Below are 13388 nucleotides of genomic sequence, written 5' to 3'. Positions count from 1 at the left end.
TCTTGAAACTGCTAATGAGTGATGCATAAATTACTGTTTTAAAGATGAACATAGTTGATAATGCCATTACTACTTTCTTACTGTAACTATAAAAAATATAAGGACTTGGACACTAGCCTATGAAACCTGATCTTCAATACTTCTGTTCAAGAGGTCTCAAAGCTCTTTGGTGGTCTTACTATAATAAAATCTTCCATATAAATTAGGTAAGATTATTCAGCCCTTTTCCCCATTTTATCTTTATATCCATCCCATGAACTTTGCTAGATTGTCACGGTCTTCATATCCAGATAAAGAAATGAATGTAGCTCCCTCAGATCTAATTTAGGTTTTGTCCCTTATATCATGCAGGAGTTGGGTTCACATGTAGTGCTTAGTTAGTTTGATGAATAGATCACAATTGGCTGGCTTCACAGAAAATACAGAGAAGGCAACTTTAAATTCATGGTGACTAGACTCCCACAACCAGCTTAGTTAAAATGCTAGGTCTACATACCTTGGTTGCAGCAGCTAGAATTTCTCCCAGATTACTAACAAAGTTGTAATTTCATTTATTTGATTTCTTATTGAACAAATGAAGATCAAGATAAACTCTGGCTTAAACCAGGAGTGAGAATGCCTTAGTACTTGTGAATATATTTGTGTTCTTTTTCAGTAAAGGATGAGAAATAACTAGGTAGATCTATTTACAATTATTATTCATGATAGCATTATGAACCTTTTATATTCGCAGGCAACACAGTTTGGGGAACAAAGAATAATCAAGAATTCTTCTCTTTCAAGCCTGGTTGTAAGCTTCCTACAGTCACCCAACTGTAAAAGAATTGAACATTACGAACACTATTCTTAATGTATAGCCTTAAGAGATGTTTGATGATGGAACCAATTATCTTGCTGGAGGTCTTTACAGAGAGAGTAGAAATCTCTTCAGATTCTCTAGTTCTGGATTTCCTGCACTAAACAGGGAATTGAACATCCAGTGCTACTAATTGGTATCTAGAGAAACTTTTCTTTGCTTCAACAAAACTCAAAAAGACAGAGAGGAAGAGAGAGTGGTGTCCTAAAATGTCTTAAATACAAGTGTGTATGCTATTCATGGGTTTCAGGCATAAAGTTACATTTTATACCCCATCAGTCTCAGATTGTCTCAAAGGAATATTATTCTTCTTGATGTAGATAAGAGCATTTTTTTAATTAACTTGCCCAATAGCTAAGTTTCCAAACAAAGAATGATGAAGTTTGGCAGGATCTTCCTTTAAGCCAGAGAAAGAGAGAACTTATTCAAGCCACTAGGGAGCTGTCAGCTAGCATTCAGAGTGTATAAATTTGCAATATTAAAATCTACCAATTGTTTAAAATAACATTTCCAGGGATATTGTTAATGCAGAACCTAAACAATACATATCTAACTTTATTCATTATAATTAGGGTTTTTATTTGTTTGTTTCTTAATCCTTGTGGAACAAAGTAAAATAAATCAGATTTTATTTCCATTGCCTCCCTGTCCAAAAATTGGTTTATTTGTCATCTGACCAGGACAAAAATAATATTGTATGAAAAGAAACACAATCCTTCTTTCTCTCTCCCCCCCTCCTTCTTCATAAGGTTAGTAAACCTCCCACTGAGATTAATTATAGGAGAAGAGAGACCAAACCATTCTCAGATTGTCCTATTAACTCGTCAGTAGTGATTGGAATAACAGCAACACAAATAAAGGAGGATTCTGCATGTTCATTGCTCCTTTTTCTTAAATCCTTGCACTGAACTCTGGCTAGCCACCAGCCAAAGTTGTGGAATGATCCTGAAAAAAGGGTTTTTTTTCCAGGCAGAAATTCTCCATTGATCATTGAATGGCATTAGGACTGTAATTCAAACAATGGTAAGTCCAACCCAAAGAAGTAAGGCCAACACAAAAAATAAACTTGTTTTAACTATAATTGAAATTGTATGCATTATAGTTAGTATTATTCCTCCTGCACTCAATAATTTCTCTTATTTTAGAGATTAAAAATGACAGCCTTTGGTATCAGAGTTAAAAGAAGCTTGGAAGGCTTATTTAACCTATAGAGTTATAGCCCTATTTAGTAAAGTATATGATCCCCTGAGTAAATTCGAAAATTCCCAAGAAAAATCTTCCCCAAATCAGTGATTTTCCTAATTCAATTTGGTATACAACATGCGAGCATGCCTTCAAGTCAGTTTTTGATTCCTAGTGACTGCCTTGACAAGTCCTATAGTTTTCATGGCAAGATTTCAAAAGTGACTAAACATTGCCCTCTTTCTAGGACTGAGAGAGGATGTCTGGCGCAAGGTCACCCAGCTCTCTAAGGAGGGACTGGAATTCACAGACTCCCAGTTTTTAATCCAATATCTTAACCACTATACCAAACTGGCTGTCATTCAATATTAAATATTATAAGGTTGCAATGCACAATAAAAATAATTAGCCTCATAGAAATTGATTTATGAATGAAGGCAAATATATGTATCCCAAGGTAATGTTGCAGGATCCACTCTGGGTCAGTCACCGGGACCAGAATTTAGTCTTCTGAGCTTTCAGACTTGTGCTGGAGCCCATCCTCAGGAAACTTCTTTCTCACCAGAATGTGTGCTTTGGGTTATTCTATGCGTATTATTTATGTAATATCTGGTTGTGTGAGGGTTTTTTTATTCATATAGTTTAGATATAAAAATTGATTTTGTTACAGTCTCCTTACTAGCATGTGTGATATAATTCAAGTTCATTTTGAAGGGCTGCAGTCCTACTTGTGAAAAATAAAAGGTGAATTTTCTTTGCTTCCATATTTACTGTTTTGATAGCCAGCCATTCCTCAGAATGCCACAGTGGATAAGCGGGATTCACTCTTATTGTATTCCCTGTGGGGTAAATTGGACAGAGATAGAAAAACTGCACTAAAGAACCCAAGTTGACCAGCTCAGGACAGGACTTGAATTGTGTTCTCCCAGATTTTCCTTTAAATGGGTAGCTTTCCTTCTGTCTTTCTTCTTCTGTTTGATGCCCCTACATCATATAAAACTTTAAAATGTTTTGCTCTTGACTCTATAATAATGGTCCATCCCTGTACTCCAATTCCTTCTGAATATATCACCAATTTTTTACATCATTGAGGGTTGCTCATACATTACCTGTGCCAGGTATTGCATAGTTAAACAGAAGTTCAGAATCTGAAGCAGAGGAGCAACTTTCCTTCGGCCAGAGAACTGTGTCTCAGCAATCACACTTTTGAATGCTCTAACAGGCTCTGTTAGGGACGAGTGTTTGTCTATACCATCTTGCTTGCTGTCTCCTTCTTTCTGAGCTTCACTGGTTATAAAAAAAAGTAAGTTGTTTTGGAAAAACACACTGGGCCTCCATTTTCAAACATTTCTAAAGGGAGTTTGCCATCTTCTACCATAAACCTCATCAGGCTGTCAGTTATACAATCAACATTTAAGATTTATTTTGGCCTCTTTGGTACAGCTGGAAGGGAATAAGATCCCACTAATGTGAGCATGCAAATGTATAGTTGCAGCATACAATAAAGTGCCTAATTAGTTCAGAGATGGCATTTTCTATCCATTCCGATGTGCCAGCAGGTTTAAGGAGTAGTGTATGCATTTGCTTGTTTTGAATACATAGTGCTGTCTTTTCCCTCCCTCCTTGATTAAATTCCACTCACATTTTGCAGAGACAACTACATCTGTTCCATCAGTGCTATAAAATAGGTATTTCCTCAGGGGTATGTGAAGCATATATAAATCTCAGCTCCTGGTTGAGATTTGCATAGATACTGGCGCACAGGTCACTGGTGCATTTAGTTTTCATTGTGACTGTGGTGAGTTTTCAGAGGTCCATTGAGATTATGGACATTTTTGCTTAGGCAGGTAGAGTGCAAGTACTACAACAAAGAGGACCCTACAGTATTCTCAGCAATAGTTTAAGTCCTCAGTAGTCACTTGTACAAATATAGGAGGCTCACCCTGTATTCTCTAAATATGAACAAATGTTATAGTGTGATCTTTTGCTTGGTGCATATATACATTTAATTCAATCTTATGCTTTGTTGCAAGTAAATGATGCTATGAGAAAAGTATTGTTCTGTATAAGTCATTGGTGTTCAGACTTGGAGGGGACTTGGGGGGGGCAAGACTGCTTCCTCCCAACAAATTCCCCTTGTAGCAATCCTAACTGTAGGCCATTAGCCATGAACATCTGCCCATTCTAATGACCACCCTAGTGTACACATACCTGACTGCCATCAAATTCAAATGCCACCCAGAGGACATAAAAGTTAACATCCCTTGGGCAGATTGCATCCAGAATTATTGACCAGCCATAGTTACCATGTTATTTGGCTTTTTGTAGCTGAAAAGAGGAACCTGAGTTCACAAGAAGGTCACATGCTGATGGGTTTTAAAAAAGGATGACAGAATTATGGGGATCTTTTTCTTTGTAGTAGAGTCTACAAAGTACAATCTAAATTGATAATGTTTTCTTCCATGAAGTTATATTATGTTGTCTTCTATTGTTCTCAGAGGGGCATCAGGTTGTTCACAGTTTTTTTCACCTTGGTGGAGTATTTTTAAAAGATTATCTAAAAAGGGAGCTAGTATAAGACAAAGCAAAACACCAGCCTCCAGGGTAATCCTTATTTCCAAAAATGCCTTTGGGTTCCATATAGGCAACATAAGAAGATAAAAATTTTGAGAAAATACAATTCGGTGCATTGCAAATTTACCCATCTGACCAGAAAAAAATCAAAAGACAAATACAAGCTAAAAAATAATAGTATATATGTTGAAGACAAAGAAAGCTAGGAGCCATTCCAATGGTTTATTCTTCTGGCAAATGGAGATTTTGTGACAGGCCACAGCTACTGTGTCAGCCATTTTGTAAACTGAATAATCTCCCACATAATAGACATTTCCTTTTTTTCTAGTACTTACAATGTACTCTTTAAAAAAATGTTTGCAGTTATAGATCAAACTATTAAACATATTACAATACAAAGCAACCTAATAGAGTCAGGTAACACTAAAGGCCAAATAAAATTTAAAAAAAATATTTTTTAAAATTTATTAAAATTAAAATGATTTTTAAATTAAATTCACAGTTTGTTGTTATAGAAGTGGCTAGTATATATTGCTATGTAAAAGTAAAAAGTTGAGGCTGCAATGTTATTATCTTCCACTGTGCTAAAGAAAGTCGGAAATCGATGTCTTTTTTTCTTTTTTCCCTTTTAACCCATACTCTCTCGTCTTCCCTTTTTCCTCCACTAGTTTCCCCTTGTTTTTACTTTCTTTTGTATTTTAAAGTCTGAGAAACTAATAAAAAAATTGCAACTGAAAAATTAAATTCACAGCCAGAGTATGAAGTAACATCAAGATACTGCTTGTAGGTATTGTTATTTTATATGTTGTGCTGAGTAACAATACAATAGGCAAAAACTATTTTGGACCAACATTATTTTAGCTGATCTGCCAAAAACCTGGCAATTTTAAAGAAACTTTCAGAACCAGTAAAAAAAATGTTTTACCTTTTCACATTCAGAAACAGTTTTGTGCTTTATAAAATCTCTTATTTGCAGCTGTTACAGCATTGCAATGTCATTTAATTCTTGTGTCTACTCATACTAATTAGAATCTGTTTGAGAGATTTCATATTGCATGTGCCTTTCTTTGACATCTGGCTTCTATGTTTTGAAAGAACAGGCCAGAGAACTATGTATAGTTGTTCAGTCAATTGGGCCTATACAGAATATATCCATAAAGGATTTGCATGTTTCCAACAGGCTCACATCCATTTTGTCTTATTTTTGTTCTTACTGACTATATGTTAGATGCTACATCTCTTCTTTTAAAAAAACCAGAGAATATCTCAACACTACAGTACATACAGAAATAAGCCCAGGTTGCATAACAAAATTGGCCTGAAGATTCTGCTTATTCCGAAAGCATATTAGACCCTTGGGCTATTTCAGCTGTCTTCCTCATGTTCTCTGCTCCAAAAATATCTCAGGAAAGGGTAATTTCCCCATTTACAATCACACTTACTGTTTCTGTCATTCTACCCTGGAGTCTCTCTGACAATATTATGTCTCTCTAAGCCTCAAATATGACAGACAGAATGAATCTCATAAGCCCGCTTAATTTGAGATTCTTAAATTTTTGTACATTGTAGGAACATATGCATACAACTACAGGCAATGACCTTTTACCTTCAACCAATGCTGGATTCAGTCTAGTGCTCTGAGGAACGTCCATAAGAAGTTGATAGAAGATTAAAGGTTTGCAGTCTTGTGCAAAGTTGCTTACTTGGTAGTATTGACATGAGTCAGTATCTCACACTGGTGTGAAGGTCAGGACAGGCAAGGTCAGAAGCAGAGGACTTGAGGCAAGCTGATCCATTACAATAACAATGCACAGATGTCAGACATTCCTCCCATAGTGAAGTGATTGACTCTCAGTCTGTTAGGACACACAGGAGAAAAAGATGTAAGACTTGAATGCTGAGATAGTATATGTATGACTTCAGACTTACAGACCTCAGTCTATGGTTTTCTCCTAAAATTGTGGCTTTTCTTAAAACTAGTTTATGAAGAACTCTTTCTGCCTGTGTCAAGCCCCACATAGCTGGACAACCCCAAGAAAGTGAGAACTACAGAGATTTCAGTAAACTCTCCTTAATGCTAGTCAGAGATAAATACAGAATCTTGGAAAATATAATAGGAATTTTTAGTCTTGTTTATAATTAGTTAATTAAGGCAGAATCTCTGAAATGCTTCTTCCCAGATTTCTCTTCACCCCCGCTAAATTGTCATTTATCATATAAGGTGTCAATTGATTTGCTCTTGTGATTGTTTATGTCATCTGTGTTTTTGTCCATTACTTTACCAGACTATTCCCTATAACTGAAGTATTAATTCGGGTGAAAACAGTTCATGGGTAACTCCTTATATGGATAATCAATATTTCAGATATCTGACATGAAATTCTTATCAACTTGTCAGGATGGGTTTGAGACCTATTTTCTACTATGCATCCTGTTGAACATAGTTAACATAATAGCAAGGCCTATTCATTCATTCATTCATTCATGCACGCATGCATGCATGCATGCATGCATTCAATTGCAAGTAGATAAATAGGCACCACATTGGTGGGAAGGTAACAATGTTCTGTGCTCCTTGGGATATAATCATGCCCGCTATATGATCATGGAATGCTGGCTCCTTTGGCTAAGAAACGCAGATGAGTACTGCCTCCTAGAGTCATACAAGACTGGACAGAAGAAACCTTTATCTTTACCTTTAATTATTCAGCACCCATCTCGATGTCATGGAACACTAGGCAGTTTACAATCTGATTCAATCTGATACAATTCATATGTGGATAAAAATCAGGATTTTCAGAAATACTTGAGTCAAGGCACAATATCAAGGTTTTAAATGAATTTTCCAACATTTGATTTGTCTTAGAGACTTAGATACTGGAGGGGACAGGCTTCTATTTGAATTCAGCTGATTGTGGAATTGATTGTGGAAATTGGGCTACTCTGGAACAGCTGGTTTCCAAGTATTACAGATTATTATTCCTAAATTGATTACTACTCCCAAGATGCTTTTCCAAAACATCTGGCATTATTTTGTCTTTCAGTCCTTTGGCACTCAACACAAACGCATCAGCATTTTTGTGGGATTGGGAGATATATTTTGTCGGAATCAGAATAGGGGCTGAGAGACTTCTGTGATGATTTATCAAAAGCTCAGTGCTAAGCCCTGATATCATCAACTCAGACTCATTTGGCTTTTGACCTGGCTTTTTGCTCTTCCTCTCCTATACAGGAAAAGATTTCTCTGAGACAGCAAGGAAAGTGGTTCACTTTGAATGTGGCAGGAGGAGAAATATGGCTGCCTAGGTATGCATGCATAGCCATTTCAAGTGTGGCATGGGAGATGATCAGGAATAGATTCTGAAGCAGTTGCACAAGTCTTACAAAAGATACAGATGCTTTAACAATTTGAACAGAGGTGCTTCTTTTGCACTTTCTGTGTTGCAAAATGCCTCTTTAAAATGCAGCGCTGTAATAAACACTAAGATCTGCTCTAGCTTTGAGTTTGCAGTTCTTAGCATGCTGGTTGAGAATTCTGGGAGTTGCAATCCCCACATGCTCACACTACTTTTGAAATACCAGTCCTTTGACATAGTATGAAATTAGAAATTACTTGAACTGAGATACACTGTCCTTGGTAGAGTTATGCCCATACAGATCACTATGCATTCATAATTTGGAACATCTCCTTTAAATCATTCTTCCCTAATTCATGTATCTATCCTCCAGTTGTATGTTCTTTAGTTCCAGAATCCTCTACTCATCACAACCAAGTGCTAAACACACTACTGAGGTTGGGGAAGGCACTATGACAGGCAGCAAAATATTCTGAAGTTCTAGACTGATTCCATGCTTCCAGAGGGGCTTATGAGACAGGAAGTGCTATTGAAAACAACCACTTTCTACTGAGAAAGAAGTGGTGGCCATTCCCATTGTATTTCTATCTGCCAGTCAGACTGACCCTTTAAACGACATCCTCAGTTTTCCTGTGATTGCTAACTCCAGCTTAGTCTTCATAGTTGCTGGGCTGCTTACTAGATCTCTCTTTCCTCCCACAGACCCAGTAACTAAGAATACAGCTAGATAATATAGTCAAATCTATCATTTTTAAAAATGCAGCAGGGGGTGTGATGTGGGAGACCTAAGTTATAGTCCTGCATTAGGCATGAAAGACAACTGGGAGACTTTGGGCCATTCACTCTTTCTCAACCAAACTCATCTCACAGGGTTGTTGTTGTAGGGCAGGGGTGTCAAATTGCCAGCCCGTGGGCCAGATGCATTACGCCAAAACCGAGCCCACCACATTGCCAGCAATGGGGAAAAAGTCATGATACGTCACGACACGTCACGTGACATCGTGAACTTGACACCTGTGTTGTAGGGTAAATAGGAGGAGGAAGGAGTATTAGTTATGTTCACCTCCTTGAGCTATTTATAAAAAAATAATAAAGGCGGGATAACAAATTTAAAAATAATAACAACTAAACTTCCTCCTGCACTAAAGGAGGACTAATAAATCTGGGCTGGGGGGGGAAACAGATGATCACTAGATGACAGCAAAGAAAAATGGAAACTCTATCTCTCTGCTGCCATCTAGTGTCATCCTAGATCTAAAAGCATAACAGTGGTATTATCTATCCCGCAGGACAAAACCTAAAGGTATATTACATCCCCAGTTTACATAAAATCAGGCTTTTTTAAAGATGTTTTCGTAAAAATTAAGTTATGGAATTGCATGACATACACAATGCATACAACTGTCCAAGTCCAGAAAACCTATTACTGAGAACTGACTTTCACATGTAAAGCCAACATAATATATAGATAGAGTCTTACAGTCTTCTAATGTGCTGTAAACTTCAGCTATGATTATGTTCAGAGCTTCCACATACCTATAATGCTAGATTCAAACTACTACAAGGTGTTCAGATTCCTTTCTTTTATGCATCCTTAGATCTATATAGCAGCAAGAATAAATTATTGTGCCTACCTGACAGGTGCACCTTCCTTCAAGAAGATTTAGCAGGGGCATCATTGTTCAGATTGCTGGCACCTGGCTGTTTATTATTTAACACAGCCCAGTAAGAGTAATGGCAAAAATGAGAATCAATTTTGGAATAGATAAATGCATTAGACTCTGGGCATGTGTAAACCTAACATTATCCAGCTGCACTACATACATTAAAGAATTATAACATCTAGTTTTGGCAGAAATTCAAGACTCTGCAAATGTAATGTCCAATGGACCTATTTAGTAATTATAAAGATAAGACAACCAATCACCTTTGCACCTCTACAGCACTCTTTAAACAAAAACAGCAGCACTGGAATTGCATAGCTAGTATAAAAGGATCTCTTCCATGTGAAAATACTTGCTCTGCTATGTGTTCCTCCTATGGATCCAGCTGGGCAACTTTGGTCCAATCATGTCTTTAGCTCTATACTGCAAATTAAAAAAATACCTACCAACCTGCATTGGACTAACACGTTTGATTATAATCCACAACGTCCACTACTTTCATCCTGCAATGAAATGATTGAGCTAATTGATTTAGCAGTCAGAATTATTATTATCAGTTAAGTGAAGAATTGTATCCTCTGTTACCCAGATCGAATTTATCTGATATATTGTTAGTGCTTTTTTAAAAAAGATTTTCATCTCTAGGTCTTCCCCTGAAGCACTGGGATACAGGCATCCCTTGACTTAAGATTGTTAGTGACTGTTCAAGGTTACAATGGACTGCCCCAGGGTTATTTATGACCCAGATTCAAAGTTTCAATGGCTGTCCCCACAATCATGTGATCACATTTTGGGTGCTTAGTAACCAGCCCACATTTATTTTTCTTTTTATTAATTAATTAAATTAGTTTCCCCACCCCACCCCAATCTCGCCACAATGCAATTCTTTATTTACGGCCGTTTGCAGCATCTTGAGGTCACATGACTGTGATTTACAACATTTTTGTCAAGAAATCAGGAGTCCAGGCCATTCAAAAGAAAAAGTATATTAATGATCTCTATAAGAATCTGAACTACTAACGGTCAAAGCAAATTGGCAGTAGATAAGAGTCAACAGAATTCAAGTTGGGCTGAACTTAAATCTCTTATGGGCATGAAGGGACTCAAAACTGATGCTGCATTTGACCACTCCCTCAGGCTCAGCCTGATAATCTTCTATAATTTTTTGCCCCCAAAAAAGGTGTTGACTTCCAGTTTCCAGCAAAAATGCCCATTGCAGACAATATACTCACTGAATGACCACAGCAGTTGCTTATCAACTGCCACCAAATAAATCTTAAAATTGGATGGAGTCCTGTGATGACCTGCTAAACAACCAACACAACGTATGATTATAATTCCAGGCTCAATTACAGACGTAAGTCAAGAATTACTTACACTATCCTCCATAACTTGGACTTATTGTATATTGAGTCTCATTCAAAGTAATTTATTTCTTGTGGTTACAGCTCTGAAGCATTTTGCTTACTAGTCAGTTTACATCAGGCTCAAAGTTATTTCAAGCATGAACTGTCATCTTTTTCAACCTGTCCTCCAGTAAGTAATCCATACATTTACAAGATATAAATTGTATAACTAGTAACCTGAACCAGGATTATTTCTCCATAGGAAAAAAAACTAAAAGAATAAACTCAAAATACTGCAACAAAAAAAAAAAACAAACCCTAAGCATACTGTAAGTTGTTTAGGTTTTTTTTAATCATACTGATACTATACAAGCAGTCAGTTTTATGAGGAAAACCATTTTTTAGCAAAACTAAGGTACACAGGATTATTATTTTTAATATGAAAGGGCTACCTACTGTTTGGTAAATAGAGAATTTGCAACAGCCATGTTATAAAACTCCAGGAAACAGCAACAATAAAGGTATAATATATCATCCACCATCATTTTAATTTATGTTTTTCTTATGATTCCAATTATAATATTCGACATAAGACAGGAAGATCACAGCAAGACTGAAAAGGTTTTGTCACATAGACCAGCTGTTTTCACCACTCCTTTACACAAACTGCACATGGTTAAGTAAGGGACTCTAAGGCTCCCTATTATGGAAAAACCTGGACTAAAGAAGTAAAATGGAAGCCTGGAATAAAGAAGCAAGAGACTTTCTTAAAGTCTTTTATCTGAAAAGTTTTTTTGGGTTTCACTCTGGTTTGAAAGGAAACCAAAATCTTGTAAATGGCGTACCTGAGACTTGATTCCACCAGAAGAATGAAAGATCACTGAATGTTATCTCCAGTACTTACTTGTGACCATTTTGTTTCCCTTGGTCAATTCCTGAATAGTCACCATTTAAAAGAAAAGGGGGAAAAAAGAACAAGAATCAGAATAAAACTGATGTTAACTTGTGCACACTTCCTGATACCTATAATCAGTGCTTTTTTTGTAAAAAAAAAAAAAAGGTACCGGAACTTACAGATGTCATACAACCCGCCTTGCCTACCCTACAAGGCCTACAAAGCCCACCCTTCCATCCAAAAAAGGTGCCGGAACTCCGTTCTGGGCATTCTATGACAAAAAAAGCCCTGCGTATTATTTATTTATTCATTTATTAAAATTTATAGACCGCCCCACTCCCGCAGGACTCTGGGCAGCTAACAATAAAAACACAATATAACTTAACAAGACAAACAATACAGTAACATTCATCCAGGGGTCAGATTTTATAAACCCCAGGCCTGCCGGAAAAGCCAGGTCTTAAGCAGCTTGCAGAAAACCAACAGGGTGGAAGTGGTCCTAATCTCCGGGGGGAGCTGGTTCCAAGACGTGGGCACCATCACAGAGAAAGCCCCCCCCATGGCCCCGCCAAATGGCACTGCTTGGCCGACAGGACCTGAAGGAGGCCCAGCCTGTGGGATCTAACCGGATGAAGGGAACTATGAGGTAGTAGGCGGTCTCGCAAATAGCCTGGCCCTGAGCCATATAGAGCTTTAAAGGTAATAACCAACACCTTGAATTGGTGTAATAATAATAAGTAATAATTAGATACATATGCAGGCATCTGTGAAGGGTTGTTACAAAGATAGAAAATATACATGTCAATGTACATGTCAGTAAAAATCTAGTTGAGATTATTGTCCCCTGAGATTGCTTGTTTGTTTATTAGATTTGTATAGCTACCCATCTCATATCTGTGATTCTGGACATCAATTAAATTAGCAATAGCTGAATTTAATAAGTAGAAAATGTAACAATTTAAATTTGCTGCATCTCCTAGCATGCTTAGCTTTTGTATGCATTTCTCCTTAATTAACATATCTGTTAATCTAAATTGCTCAGCCTTTTTTCATGCAAATTGTTCTTTCATTCTTTGATACAAACATTTCCTTAATACAGATTTATTTAATGTAAATGTCCCTAATATAACTCTTTTTTCCATTGTACTACTATCATTTATATTCAATTTTCAATAATGTGCTTTCTTTCCTGACTCATTTTTTTTAGATTTTTGATCTGTGAAAAATGAACACTACTGGACCCTGATATTACTATCCATGCCAACCCAAAGTATATTGTAAACACAGAATATAAATTACTCTCATGATTTGTGGCCAAATTATTTCTATAAATTATATAGGTAATGCATGCAGATTTCCCATTCCATAATAACCTAGTGCACTGGGTAGTCACATGCTGAGGGACCCTAATGGGTTTGTTTTGACCACCATAAAGATATTTAAATTATATCACAGTCATACCACTTTTATAGTGCCTTACATATTTTAATGATACAAGAACTCAGTAAAATAGGA

The 13388-nt window shown here is 36.8% G+C and overlaps 1 protein-coding gene across 4 annotated transcripts in view; it reads right to left on the bottom strand.

Moving 5' to 3' along the window:
- Positions 1-2595: 2595 nt before the first annotated feature.
- RBM12B (RNA binding motif protein 12B) overlaps positions 2596-13388 on the bottom strand; it is a 51754-nt gene continuing 40961 nt past the window's right edge. For 2 of the 4 annotated variants that reach the window (XR_005557330.1, XR_005557331.1), the window contains 4 exons: positions 11824-11913; positions 10083-10135; positions 6219-6468; positions 2596-3325 (listed from right to left, as the gene is read on the bottom strand). The gene's annotated coding sequence lies outside the window, so the exon portion shown is untranslated. The remainder of the gene's footprint in view (positions 3326-6218; positions 6469-10082; positions 10136-11823; positions 11914-13388) is intronic. The other 2 variants (XR_005557333.1, XR_005557332.1) reach the window with 2 other exon arrangements.

This window comes from Crotalus tigris, unplaced genomic scaffold, assembly GCF_016545835.1.
Source record: "Crotalus tigris isolate CLP2741 ecotype Arizona unplaced genomic scaffold, ASM1654583v1 scf7180000018168.854452, whole genome shotgun sequence".
Taxonomy (NCBI): domain Eukaryota; kingdom Metazoa; phylum Chordata; class Lepidosauria; order Squamata; family Viperidae; genus Crotalus; species Crotalus tigris.
This window is presented reverse-complemented; position numbering and strand designations above follow the sequence as displayed.